The sequence below is a fragment of the Cyclopterus lumpus genome, chromosome 18, assembly GCF_009769545.1.
Source record: "Cyclopterus lumpus isolate fCycLum1 chromosome 18, fCycLum1.pri, whole genome shotgun sequence".
In the NCBI taxonomy this organism is placed as follows: Eukaryota; Metazoa; Chordata; class Actinopteri; order Perciformes; family Cyclopteridae; genus Cyclopterus; species Cyclopterus lumpus.
Genome location: NC_046983.1, coordinates 15186930 through 15200631, shown reverse-complemented (window position 1 = coordinate 15200631; position 13702 = coordinate 15186930). Strand labels below are relative to the sequence as shown.

At 41.2% G+C, this 13702-nt stretch overlaps 1 protein-coding gene across 1 annotated transcript in view; it reads right to left on the bottom strand.

The window, feature by feature from the left end:
* Positions 1–13702, bottom strand: part of adam19a (ADAM metallopeptidase domain 19a) — a 174294-nt gene that overhangs the window by 91759 nt on the left and 68833 nt on the right. The window lies entirely within an intron of this gene.

The window sequence follows — 13702 nt, the reverse complement described above, 5'->3', positions numbered from 1 at the left end:
CTTTTTCCATTTAGAAAACAAGTATGTTCAACAGTTTTAAACATAGTACAATGAATGATGAGGAAACATTAAAATGATGCAGCACTGCAGCATGATTTAGTGGCTGTGGTGTATGATGAAGGTTTTACTATTCGGATATGCGTTCACATTTGCAGCTGAAATGAGCCTCAAACAAGTTCATCACTTGAATTAAATGAGCTCCACCTGTTTGGTCTAAGGAGCCCTGAAATGAGCTTTTACTGAATTGTAACAAAAATATGTTCTGAGAAATTCTACAGTGGAAAAATACAGAATAGCATCAGAGTACACTACTGTTTCTGAATAGCCTATATGACATATTTTTTATGTCATATAGGATTCTTATTAAATATGTGCTAAATGATATAATAACAGGTGAGATATTATAGAGAACTTCTACACAACACCAGGGACAATGGTGGAAAATCCCTCCATGGGCCAGATGTGTTTATGGGTCACACGGGTCACATACATTTTTACTTTGTCATTTTCCCTGATTGTGTTATTTTTTTCAGGCTGAAAATGAATCATTGATCATCTTTCTGACATTTAATTACAATGATGATTATGAATTCACTGCAGCGATGATGACGCTAAAGCCACAGCTGTGCATAAAGACAGATTCTCTTTGCTGAGTATATAAGTATCGCATTTCTACATCGAGTTATTGCTCACTGTGGGAGTGGAGATGAGGCTCCACGATGATTGAGATTCAGAAAACAGACCCAAATCACGTGCTGCTTATTAAATCTGACAAAAATAATGCATATTTCCATGCATCTGGCCAGATGGTTTCAATCTGTGAAATGTGGTCCAGACCAGAAGCAGGTTGTTCTTTACTTGAGATGGGAGTCATGACAGACCATGAAGTGTCCAGTGGGCCAGATGTGATGCCTGAGGCCTGTGAACATCTTTAAGATGCACCCTAAAGGTAGCAAATCTTCTAGATCTTGAATTATTACCTTATGAGTAACGCTGACTGTCATATAAACAACACAGAGATATATTTCATTACAATCTGTCTATATGGTTTTGATTAGAAGCACTTCATCTTATTTTTCATATCTGATAATTAAACTCTAGCTCACGTCTCTCGCTGTTGGAAAGCATCTCTAGAGAGAAAACTGTCTTTGAACACCACAACAAGCAGAAACAACTCTTTTAAAAAGCCTTTCTGTGATTCAGGACCAAACATTTTAAGGGGTGAAGAAGTGCTTAAATGTTGTTGATTCAATTCCCCCTCCAAAGCTGTGTGAGGGTGACATTTACTCACAATAGTGCTGACTAGTCGATTGATCATCATTTCCTACATTTTTGAAGAAAACACATTGGTTGTAGCCTCTCAGGTGTGTCTTTGTCTCACAGTACATTTAATATCTTTGGATTTTGGACTTGGCCAATTTTCCCTATTATCTGTAATGTTTTGATAATGAGTAATTATAATAACTGTTAGTTACAGACCTATGTGCAAGCTGATTGCTCATTGAGCAGCTGACTGCAGCAGAACAGAACACTTGGTACCATCCCCTTTTGATCCGTTCAGAAGCCCCTCCCCCTCTAGACACAGAGGTAAGTCATATAATGTATCATCGTCGTCGTTGTATCATCTAGTTCACCAAGCAGTGTGGCGGCGAGTTACAGCTGTAAGGCTGTTGGCCAAACACAATACTAGTGAACTAGGCGGTGATGCACTCAGCTGTGTTCTCACTACTGGTTTACACTAGTGAGTCAGCAGGAAGACAAATGCAGTACACACAAAGGCTACACACTCACTCGTGGACCTCCTGGCTGAGGTAATGATGCAATTTGAAGTCTGATGTTTCTGATTGAGTAACAGCAGTTCTGCAAAATAATACTCATCCAAAGGAACGTGTGCAATCCCACTAGCAAGAAAACCAGCTGACTTCCTGTTACGTTCCCTGACTGAAGTCTGCAATGGACGTCACCTGTATCCTGTATGGATCCTGGGGTGGAGCCAGAGAGAGAGAGCGAGCGAGCGCAGCAACGACACCCGTAACACTTCCCAATGAGCTCTTTTGTCTCTACATTAAGGGAAACTGGTAACGAGATGTACATTGTACGTGTTGGACTTAATCAAGAGCATCTGGGCTGCTTTTCCACAACCAGAGTTCGCTTTAAGGAAGACAGCTGACAAGAGTCTGAAACACCATCAACTCTTTACAATCATTCCACTTGTCTCCCCTGAGACAAAGAAAGACAGATGGGTAATGCCACTTTTTCAGATGGGTTTGGGTTTAAATGAAAATGAAAAGTATCTATGTTTGTCCACAAGGGAATCATTCCTCTCAAACTGAAATGTTATTCTTTTAAATCCTCCTTCAAGCACTGCCTCACTGAGCACCTCACTGGGTGTTTTAATTGGCTGACCGAACATCTATAGATCACTGTGCACAGTTAATACAAACTTTCTTGCTCATATGAGGAGTTCTTATACACAGATTTAGAACTTCCTCTTCACACTTTGAGAAATGAGGCCCCGAGTTTCAGTGTTGTGAAAGACGCTGTTATAATGACTAAACTCACTTCTCTTTATTAAAGTCTGAGTGTAGAGAAACCATTTTCTACATTACAATACAAACATCAAGTGGGATAATTGAGAGAATCCAGGTCTTATCTGTATTCACTCTTCTATCTCACTCCCATGAGCAAGGCTCCAAACAAAACAAGCCTTTCCCACATTAATAATGTCATTCCAACATGACATGCTCAGCAGATGCACTTCTCTTGCTTCGGTTTCAGCTGTGCCGTTGTGAAACTTCCTCAGCTCCAGCTGAAGGAGCTCCACAAGTCACAGTGGGGGGGGGGGGAGTGGGGCGAGGGAAAAGGGGGACAAAGGCGAAGTAAAGAGGGAGAGCACTGGAGAGGGAGGATTTACATAAAGGAAGTAGCGAGGTAGGGAAGTGTGAACTGTCAAGAAGGCAGTACATTGGAGGTCTTAAAGCAAGTAAGTAAAGTGTATTTATTTCACAGACAAAGGTCACGAAGAGGCTTTCCGATGCCGCTCTGTCCTGCGACACTTTTCTAAAAGATGCCACTTTGTCCAGCAATGTGGTGCAATGTTCATTAAAAGACTGCATTCAAAATTCAACATCATTAAAATCATAGCCAAAGTGCATTGAGAAGTGATCAGCTGTACTCTGAGTAGTTCGAGGGTTAAAGGCCTTGACTGCATGCTGATCATCTTGTCCAATGAGGGTGTGTTAATGTATGGTTTGAACTTCTCTCTTTTGCATTCTTTACATAACTGCCCCTTTGCCTGTCTTGAGTACAGTTAATCCGATCTACATCACCCTTTACATTTTGCATTGCTGGGGACCCAAAAGAGTGTCACATTCATGACACATTCTTAAACTGAAAAATAAGAAGCAGCGGGGGGCGGGGACTCAAACTAACTATCGTCGGACAGCCTGCAGTCATGGCCTCCGGGCTACACCAATGCCAGTCAAAGTCCATGCTCCCAGACGTCTTTCGGACCCACCTTTCAAGGCTGGCCATAAGACATAGGTTTAAACACTAGTTGGTTTGGAGCATACGAGGCCTTAGGGCACAGGCTCCCGCTATGAAAGCTCAACCTGGAGGGAAAAGAAGAGGCGAAGGAATATAACTCTTCATCATATTTCCCCGCCTGTATGATTTTTGAGTTCAGAATATCCGATGTTCCTTTGCCTTGTGGAAAAGCATCTCCGTTTGCTTTTCCACTTCACTGCCTTCCTTCATATCTCCGGCCTAACATCTCCGAGTCCATTCGTCAAAATGATTGGTTTAGCAGCTCTGCTTCCGGAGTTTGTTGTGTTATCAACACATTTACTGATCAAACGGCCTCTCAGAGCTTCACTTCCCCTCAGCCACATGTGGTGATCTTTCACAGCAGCCACTGGTGTTTGTGCTCTGAGTGATTTGAGCTGCTCCTCCTGATTTCTCGAGGTTACGGTTAGGCAGCTTTACTCTTCATCCTGCACCCCCACTCGCTTAAAGAGCAAACGAACGCACAGCGTAAAGCTGCATCAAGCACACGCACAGTTAAACCGTGTGTAGTGACATGTTTGATCATGTTTCACTGTCAGTCAATTTGGATTAAGTAAGTATTCCACATCCTAGAGGATAAGGTGGAAGATGAAAAATGGGCTGGGGCGAGAAAGAGGGATGAAGAGTTTGAGAAGTCACCGGATAAGAAGCTGGAAAAGTCCCGTTCAAGAGCCTCACTTGATGAAAAGAGACAGTTGGAGAGACACTCGCAGACAGAAGGCCAGACGGGAAAAGACAAATCGATAGTGAGAAACAACAGGAAAAGAAAAAGCAGGGAGCCAAAGAGACGGCACAAGAAAGGAAGTGTTGAAATGGGTGATGCTTATCGGCTTGGGGCTGTGGATAGACGTGGAAAAGGGATGAAGACGGCAGCATCCGTGCATCAGATGGAGCTTCGTGCCTGGGCCAGAGGAGGGCTTATTAGATGGATCAAAGCGTCTCATCTGCATGCTAAGAATATGATGAGAGGGCGCCGACAGTCCTCCCTTTCCTCCTGAGAGGCAGCGGTTATCATACAGGGTGATGAAGTGAAAACATACAAAGAGGTGATGATGGATGCGCTCTTCAGATTTTTGATGTGACTGTGGGTTGCCACAGAGATAACAACTACACTCTATTACAGCCCATGTCATGCCTTACAAGAGGCCAGGCACCAGTCGTTTAGTGGTGTTAATGTGTGTCCATCTAATGGCACCAGAACACTCTTAAAGCGGCACTTTTGCACAACGGCTGCCCTGAAATAGCACCCAGAGACCTTGTATGATTGAATTAATACATCTTGGGTCTTGGTCTCATAGGTTTGGCCTACATTTCCATAGGTTATGAGTGACTAAAGTAATACCTGCGATCTTACATGGACATTAAAGTCAGCTGAGGCAAGAAACACAAGCAGCCTTGAGGCTGGGCGGGTTCGTTTGTTGTCTTACTCGCATGTCAGTTACCAACAATAACTGCAAAAACAATCAGATAGTTTGAAAGCAAAGCTTTGCAAGCAGCACTTCATACTGGAAGAAGTTAAACTACAGTAAAGTTACTAAAGGGTTGGTTAACTAAAGCTACTTAGGAAATGTACTTCGTAAAAAAAAATATATATATATATATATATCAAATTGTACAAAAATACTTTTTTAGATCCACAGATCAGCGGTCTAAATAAATGGGCCTCTTGTCTTACTCGTCAGTTTTGTAACATCTGCCTTTTGCACATGCAGACACAACACAAAGGTGAAAGGTCAAGTATGTGGTGGTGGCTGCCTGATGAATGCAACCATGTTGTACAATGACAGAAAATAGTTGTAACCTATTCACTTCTACAACACATACAAGAGAAGCAGTGGGCTGTTTTCTTAAGTTCACCACTCCTGGAACCGTAACTACATTTGGTTGATTCCATATACATTTTTTGTATCAAATCAACCAAAGTTCAGAAAAGAAACAATTGAGTTGTGACCCCTAACCATGAAACAGGCAGCATGCATGTACAGTACAGTACATGTACTCAGCTCCATTGTATTAAACTAGATTGAAAAAGGATTCGTCAGTGCCATCATGTCTACTGAGAAAACCAATTCACTGCTAACCCCCTAATGCTGAAAAGTAAATAACAAAAGGAAAAAGGTTCCAGGATGGAGCTTCCCAGTTTCAGTGATGACTGACTGAACCATTCACCACTTCCTTCTCTTTTTCTGACAGCGTTTTTCTTCTCCCAGTGAAACCAGGCCATGAAATTGTTGAAGGAGCTACAGTCGTCTCCGGTGCAATTTCTCCCGATCAGTCAAGCAGCGTGGCGAGGGGCCAGGAAAGGTGTGAGTGGATAGAGCTTTACAGGAGGAGGCAATCACAGCTGAGACCCGAGAGGGCGGAGGAGGACGGAGGAGGACGGAGGAGGACGGAGGAGGACGGAGGAGGACGGAGGAGGACGGAGCCACGCCGAGGGATGAGAGCCGAGGCGCCGACGGCGGCTGTGGGTTGCTGGGAATGAAAAGAGGACCCTGAATGACCCGTTCCTCTTGTGCTCAGTGGATGAGTGTGTGTTCCTGCAACTCCTTAAATGACATGACGAGCCTCCATAATTAATCTATGTCAAATGCTCGTCAAGGCTGCTATTGAATACGTCTTGTTTTGAGAGGCGGAGGAGAGGAGCGTGGAGAGTTGGAGGCGTGGGGTGGGGGGCCATACAGCGAGGTACTTATTACTGTTCCCTTTAATGCTAAAGTGGGGTGTCGACCGTTTCCAATTATCTGTCATGCCGAAAGAAATGCGGTGGGAGCATGAAAGTATCAGTACAACAGAATCACAACCTTTCGGTGTCTTTGATTTCTCATGTAATGGTGACAGAACGCACTGAAGGACCGAGATCAAATAAACAAGAGAGTCCGTCGTCGGCCCCCTCAAAGGCTGGTAGCTTGAACAGTAATATCCCTATAATATATCTAAGATGACACACTGGAAAAGCTATTTACATGATAGTGATCCTGTGTGTGATTTAAATGAATACATTTACCAATTAATCTAAACAATATTATATCTAATTGAGCATTTCATTTGGATTCATTTTATTTCAACAAACTGTATTTCATTGCATGATGCAGCACAAGACAAAATGTCAAAAAGGTTTATAAGTGCAAAACTGTAGATTGATAAGTGCTCTTGAGATGTGCTACTTCAAAAAATTACTCTACTTCTCACTTGATTTATTACCTCAGTAAACATTGTAAACGTGAATATTATTATATCATTATTTATCATAATATGAGACTAGATATCGTCTCAGATTTTGGATATTGTAATTGTATGTGTTTTCTTTAAAGGCTGCATTACGGTAAAGTAATCTCATTTTCTGAACAGCACTGTTCAAGCTGTTTATTATTAGTCTTTGCTTTTACCCACTTCATTTATCAAAAATGTCACTGTGTTAATATTTTATGAAAGCACTGATCTGACCAACAATATTATGGCAATATTGATATCAAGGTATTTGCTCAAATAATAGTGATTCTTTTATTTTCTCCATGTTGTGTGTGTGTGTGTGTGTGTGTGTGTGTGTGTATATATATATATATATATATTCACTCAGATCAAGTAGAAACATCCAATCCCTTTTAATATAAGCTAAACTGAATCATATCTAATGGGCTTTGAACCCAGCTGTGTGCTGTTCAAAATAAATCCCTACTATTTAAACAGCGTTTGACCCATCTACCTTGGAGCGCGCTCTCTTTTATAATGATACACACAACAGTGTATCACGATGGATTTGCCAGTGATACAGTGTTTAAAAATGCCTCACTTAGTTCCCTCAGACAAAAGGAAACGTTGAACTTGAACCGAGCAGAAACAATAGCGCGTCAGCTGCTCTGATTCAAGCTCGTTTGTGAGCATGTTGATGTTTGTGGGAATGTGCTGGCTCTGATGCCACCTCACGCTGTGACAGACATGGTATCCAGGCTAATCACATGCATCACAGCACCCACACCCAGTCCACGGTCCCCATTCAAGATGTTCCCATGCAACAAACAACAACCACAAAACTAATGCCCTGCTTAATTGCTACCAAATCCATCTGAGAAGGAATTCAGAAATGTGTGTTATTGTGATGGCACAGCTGGCTATTGGTGTTGAGCAAAAAGGACCACATAGCACAGCTTTCTTATTAAAGCATGGCCAAGGTTATATTTCTGGAAGGCTTTTTCTTTGATGCCAGCACTGTGCTTTTGGTTGCAAATGGTTGCAATATGCAAATGTGTCACTAACATTCTGTAATAAACATAAATTTGGCTTCTGCTTTAAAAAAACAAGTGGCAGCACCGGCATTCCCCGTGTGCGCCACTTTCTGTCATGTAGATGCCACGGATGCAGGAGAAAAAGAAGACACGTCTCTGAAGGAGAATTCATCACTGATTAAATCCTCACGATGGAATAAAGAATAGAATAAAAGTTTGTCTCCTTGTGACGAGTCCTTTCTGTTCCTCTGCCCTGACCGTGACCGCACATCGCGGCATCCAGTCCATAACAATACGACTTATCGTACGATGTATGGACATGACCTGGATCATTTATACTATATCGACTTATCGTACGATGTATGGACATGACCTGGATCATTTATACTATATCGACTTATCGTACGATGTATGGACATGACCTGGATCATTTATACTATATCGACTTATCGTACGATGTATGGACATGACCTGGATCATTTATACTATATCGACTTATCGTACGATGTATGGACATGACCTGGATCATTTATACTATATCGACTTATCGTACGATGTATGGAGATGACCTCGATCATTTCTATGTTATCGACTTATCGTACGATGTATGGAGATGACCTCGATCATTTATACTATATTGACTTATCCTACGATGTATGGAGATAACCTCGATCATTTCTATGTTATTGATTTATCGTACGATGTATGGAGATAACCTTGATCATTTCTATGTTATTGATTTATCGTACGATGTATGGAGATAACCTCGATCATTTCTATGTTATCGATTTATCGTACGATGTATGGAGATGACCTCGATCATTTCTATGTTATCGATTTATCGTACGATGTATGGAGATGACCTCGATCATTTCTATGTTATCGATTTATCGTACGATGTATGGAGATGACCTCGATCATTTCTATGTTATCGACTTATCGTACGATGTTTGGAGATAACCTCGATCATTTCTATGTTATCGACTTATCGTACGATGTATGGAGATAACCTCGATCATTTCTATGTTATCGACTTATCGTACGATGTATGGAGATAACCTCGATCATTTCTATGTTATCGATTTATCGTACGATGTATGGAGATAACCTCGATCATTTCTATGTTATCGACTTATCGTACGATGTATGGAGATAACCTCGATCATTTCTATGTTATCGATTTATCGTACGATGTATGGAGATAACCTCGATCATTTCTATGTTATCGATTTATCGTACGATGTATGGAGATGACCTCGATCATTTCTATGTTATCGACTTATCGTACGATGTTTGGAGATAACCTCGATAATTTCAATGTTATTGACTTATCGTACGATGTATGGAGATGACCTCGATCATTTCTATGTTATCGACTTATCGTACGATGTTTGGAGATAACCTCGATAATTTCAATGTTATTGACTTATCGTACGATGTATGGAGATGACCTCGATAATTTATATGTTATCGATTTATCGTACGATGTATGGAGATGACCTCGATCATTTCTATGTTATCGACTTATCGTACGATGTATGGAGATGACCTCGATCATTTCTATGTTATTGATTTATCGTACGATGTTTGGAGATGACCTCGATCATTTCTATGTTATTGATTTATCGTACGATGTTTGGAGATGACCTCGATAATTTATATGTTATCGACTTGAGAGGATATTGCCTGTTAAGGAATGAATGACTCAACAATCCAAATAATATTTATGTCCCTGCAATTTTTGGTAACAGAGCTCTCAGGTCCATTATATTTATTGTTTTGATTGTGTTGTTTCATTTTACTTATGTTTTATTTATTTAGGATATTTAATATTCTTTTCGAATGTGAAAAGAATATTAAATATTCCATTATCTGAATATTCTTAAGAATTAAAAGGGCATTGCTGTTTGAAAGGTTGTGGTTGCATTATTATGCTATTATACTAGCATTATATCAGTCTTAAAATGAAATAAAATAGAGTAGAGTTTAAAATACAATGCAACGGAATACATGATACCAAGTACATCTTTTGTTTGTGGATGGGAGAAGTGACTCATCTGTTGTTTTCAACTCACCTTTCTCAACCTTTGAGAATGCACCAAAGTTGAATCTGAAATGAGGGAACCAACAGCTTTACACTCTCAACTAATGTTCCATCCGACACACAACCCACCACCTCTGCCATGACATTTAAACAACATCAAACACAGCTGGCGGCTAAGCGGGGATTCCATCAAATAAAGAGCAGCTTCCTTGCTCATCACGACCAGGTTGGGATATCTCAGGCTTTAGAAGTCCTCAGCAAACAAACATTCAAAGGGAAATGGAGTGAAGTCACGGCATTGAGTGTCCCTGGATCCTACGAAGGACAAAGTCTGATCTATGTTCAGCATTAGCATATTATCTACCATCGTTTACAAGAAACGGGGACATTTTACCGATGTTGTGTGACCACACAGTGATTTGCAGCTTTGTTGGAAAGTTAGTTTATCATGCCAGCGCTGTACTCAAGTTCAAGCTCGAGTCCAAAGTATAATTTCATACAATATCATTTTCATATAAATCAAATCTATTGGAGCCAAAGAGGGATACTTTTTTCTTGCCTCCTCCCTTGGATATTCCACTCTGTCTGTGGCTCAACACGTCATATTTCACTCGGCAACTCCCTCCTTTAAGGGAAATGGAAATTCATCTTTATACTACTAATGGTGCTGAGAAAACAATCCTACCTCCGAAGAGGCTACAAATATACCCAACTAGAAGAAAATAACTAATGCAACTTATTGTCTAAACCAGTGTTAAATTGTAGTTCGATTCCAGGTCACAGAAGTAACACGTTGTGCATTCTGTACAACAATTAGAGAGAATGTCTGACCTCCACTCTTCTATAAAGACTTTGTTCTTTCCGTTTGTGCACTCAGCTACCTGAGCACCATGAAAGAAGAAGTTACGATGCACTCTTAAAGGTTAATTTATCAGCTAAGTGAGTCGCTCCAGCGCTTGGCGTCTTGTGTCATTTTTCAGCAGTATGAAATGTTTTTGGAAATGGACGTGGGTGAGCTGGATGAATGCTGATATGAGTCATGGAGGGCTCTTGTTTGCAACTTTTATAGTTCATCTCGGCTGAAAAGCTCCTGTGGTTACCTACTTAATATTCACCTGGAGCCGGGCGCCATAAACACCGCTCCTCCAAAGCCATTTAGAAGTAAAGAGCCAGTTAAGGGGAACTGAGTGTGAGGAATTGACAGAGCCGTCTGCATTCAGGCTAATATGAAAATGTCTGTGCTGTCCTCTGGACTGTTTGCTTTATCCTAACACACTACTTTTGCCTTGAACATATTTACTGAACAATAACGTGTGCTGCTCACAGAGAACTGCATTATCAGCTGCTACCAAACCCCCGGAGATAAACACGTTTTCCATTTAGTCTCCAGCAGGCTGACAGCACTTTGGTTGGAAGGCTGATTCTGGATCATCTTCTGATTTAACCCTTTGAAACCTTGGCTGCTTGGTATTCTGCTTGACGCCAGTGGCTGAGGTGTTTTAACTACCCAAAATGGAAAATGGAGATAAATGATTGTGTTTTTCTTTATAATTTGCTTTGATAAAAGATGTTGAGGGGGCATTAGTAGTTCTATTTATTATACGCTGCTTGTAGTGTTAGGAAGTTAAACAAGTCATAATTCATCTCTAATATATATTTTATGTTGCTGTGAAAACATCTCCAACAAGCAACTGTATTTATTCAAATGCTTTATATTTTATAAGATTATGTTTAAACACATCATGATCAAATTGTAATTTACCTTCGCCCAATACGCAATCATACTGTTTGGAGCTTGAACGCACCATAATGTAACGGAATGGAAGCACCGTAATATTATTATACGGTATAATAATATTATTAAGAGGAAAGCCACGTTAACGTTAAATAACGTTGCTGAATTCAATGCATTCCTTGTTCACTCTGTAGCATGTTCAGGGATTGGCACCTAGAAAACACTAACAACGTATATTTCTAGCGGACGTGTATTTTTCACTACGTGAGGATTCCACATGCCCAAACACAAAGGTTACTTCCAAGTAAATTAATTATGTTGAGCCTTGCATTTCTTACAGGACAATTGGCATGAGTATGAGTGGTACTATACATTCAGTATTCAAGAAGTGTATTACTCCAGATGTTTTTATTTTTCTTAGAAATTGGAAGATTGTTGGCAGAATAATTTGTGTCGATTTTTATGAATTTGGTTAAAGGGGTTACTGTAACTGAGTAAAGAAGCAAATAACTGCTTCTTTACACATCCAGCAAACGCAGATTATCATTAGGGTTTCATTTGAAGTCATGTCTGGGACAACCTGGTGAATATTCACGATCCTATTGACTCAAACAACATCTGCATCCTTAGCTGCTAAACACTCCACGGTGTTCACCAGCAGTGGCTTTATCAGAGATAGTGTTTACTGTAAAACAGTGGCCTGCTGCTGCTGGAAACCAAGCTGATGTAACACAGATGTGCTCCCACATCTCAGACCCATGGCAATAGAAGGGGACACTTTCCTGACATGACTTCTACTGTATTAATCCTGTTGTGCAACCACGTTCACGTAACTCACAGTAACCTGATTCCCTGTTCAATTTAAAACTCAAACAGTCTGCTGTCGCAAAAGTTACTCGTAAGGGGCAGAACAAAAACATGTCAATCATACAATGTTGTGGACATCTACACTGGGCCTCATATCTTCCTTGAGAAAGTTTGTAATGCAACGTATCCGTGGGTTGTAATCCAGAGACAACCGGCAGGCTGTGGACAATAGCTATAAAGCTCCTTTCCTTCAGGGTCAAAGAGTTTCCATCTGAGACTTTGAATCACTCTGAAGTTCTCCACCAACATGCCAAAAGAAAAGAGCTGAATTAAGACCAGAAAGAGATGAAAGGATAATGCGAGTAAAGCATATGAGAAATAGCAACAAGGGCGCCGAGATACTGGACGAGTGAAGAGGGGACGGCTACCTATCCATTCCATCCACCTGCTGTCCCTCCGGCTCAGGTTCACAGGTGAGCCTTTCCACTTTCATTTCTAAATGAGTCGCCGGAGGGCTGTAGAGAGGGATTCCGAGGGGAGCTGAAGTGATCTAGCATGAGGTAACGAGCACTGGCGTGGTAGGGCAGTCAGCTGAGCCCTTATCGGAGACTGGCAGACTCAATTCCCGGGCGCTGGCATTGTGGCATGTAGAGATTGCTTTTGGGGCCACGAGGAAGTCCGTCTCCACCTCCATCCCAGTCACTTTGGACCACGTCCAGGTGGACGGCACACACCCTCAGCCTGCTAATTGTACTTGATGACACTACAGGCCCTGACCAGCAATTACACCCTCGGAGAAGCATCACATATAGACTCCCAAAACACAGGTGGACACTTGGACACACAGAGAAGGAGGAAATGGATTTAGTGTTTCAATTTGCAACATACATACACACACACACACGCACGCACACACACACAAACACATACACACATGCACCTGAAAGCACCAGTCTATGGCGGCCTGGGTTTCCACAGCTCCTTTCGGCCCATTGGAGCCGTTACCTTTTGGCACTGTGTGTGTGTTATTCCAGAGAACCTTTGGTAAGGATTAAAGGAGCAATTACTAAAATAAGTTTTATTGAGTAAAATACAAAGTGTGTCGCTCCAAACACAAGCGGTGCCCCGGTACTACTAGTTTTTCAGGTATTTCAAAGATGATGACTTTATCAAAGTGTATGTTCAAATGTGCAATTACTTTCAGGCCACTAACATTGGGGAAGGTAGTAAAACAACAGTTTTAGCAATTCATGCTAGAGATGCACCGATCGATCAGCTGCTGATCCAAACCGGATGGTGTTCAGCTGATCAGTTTGACAGTCACATTTA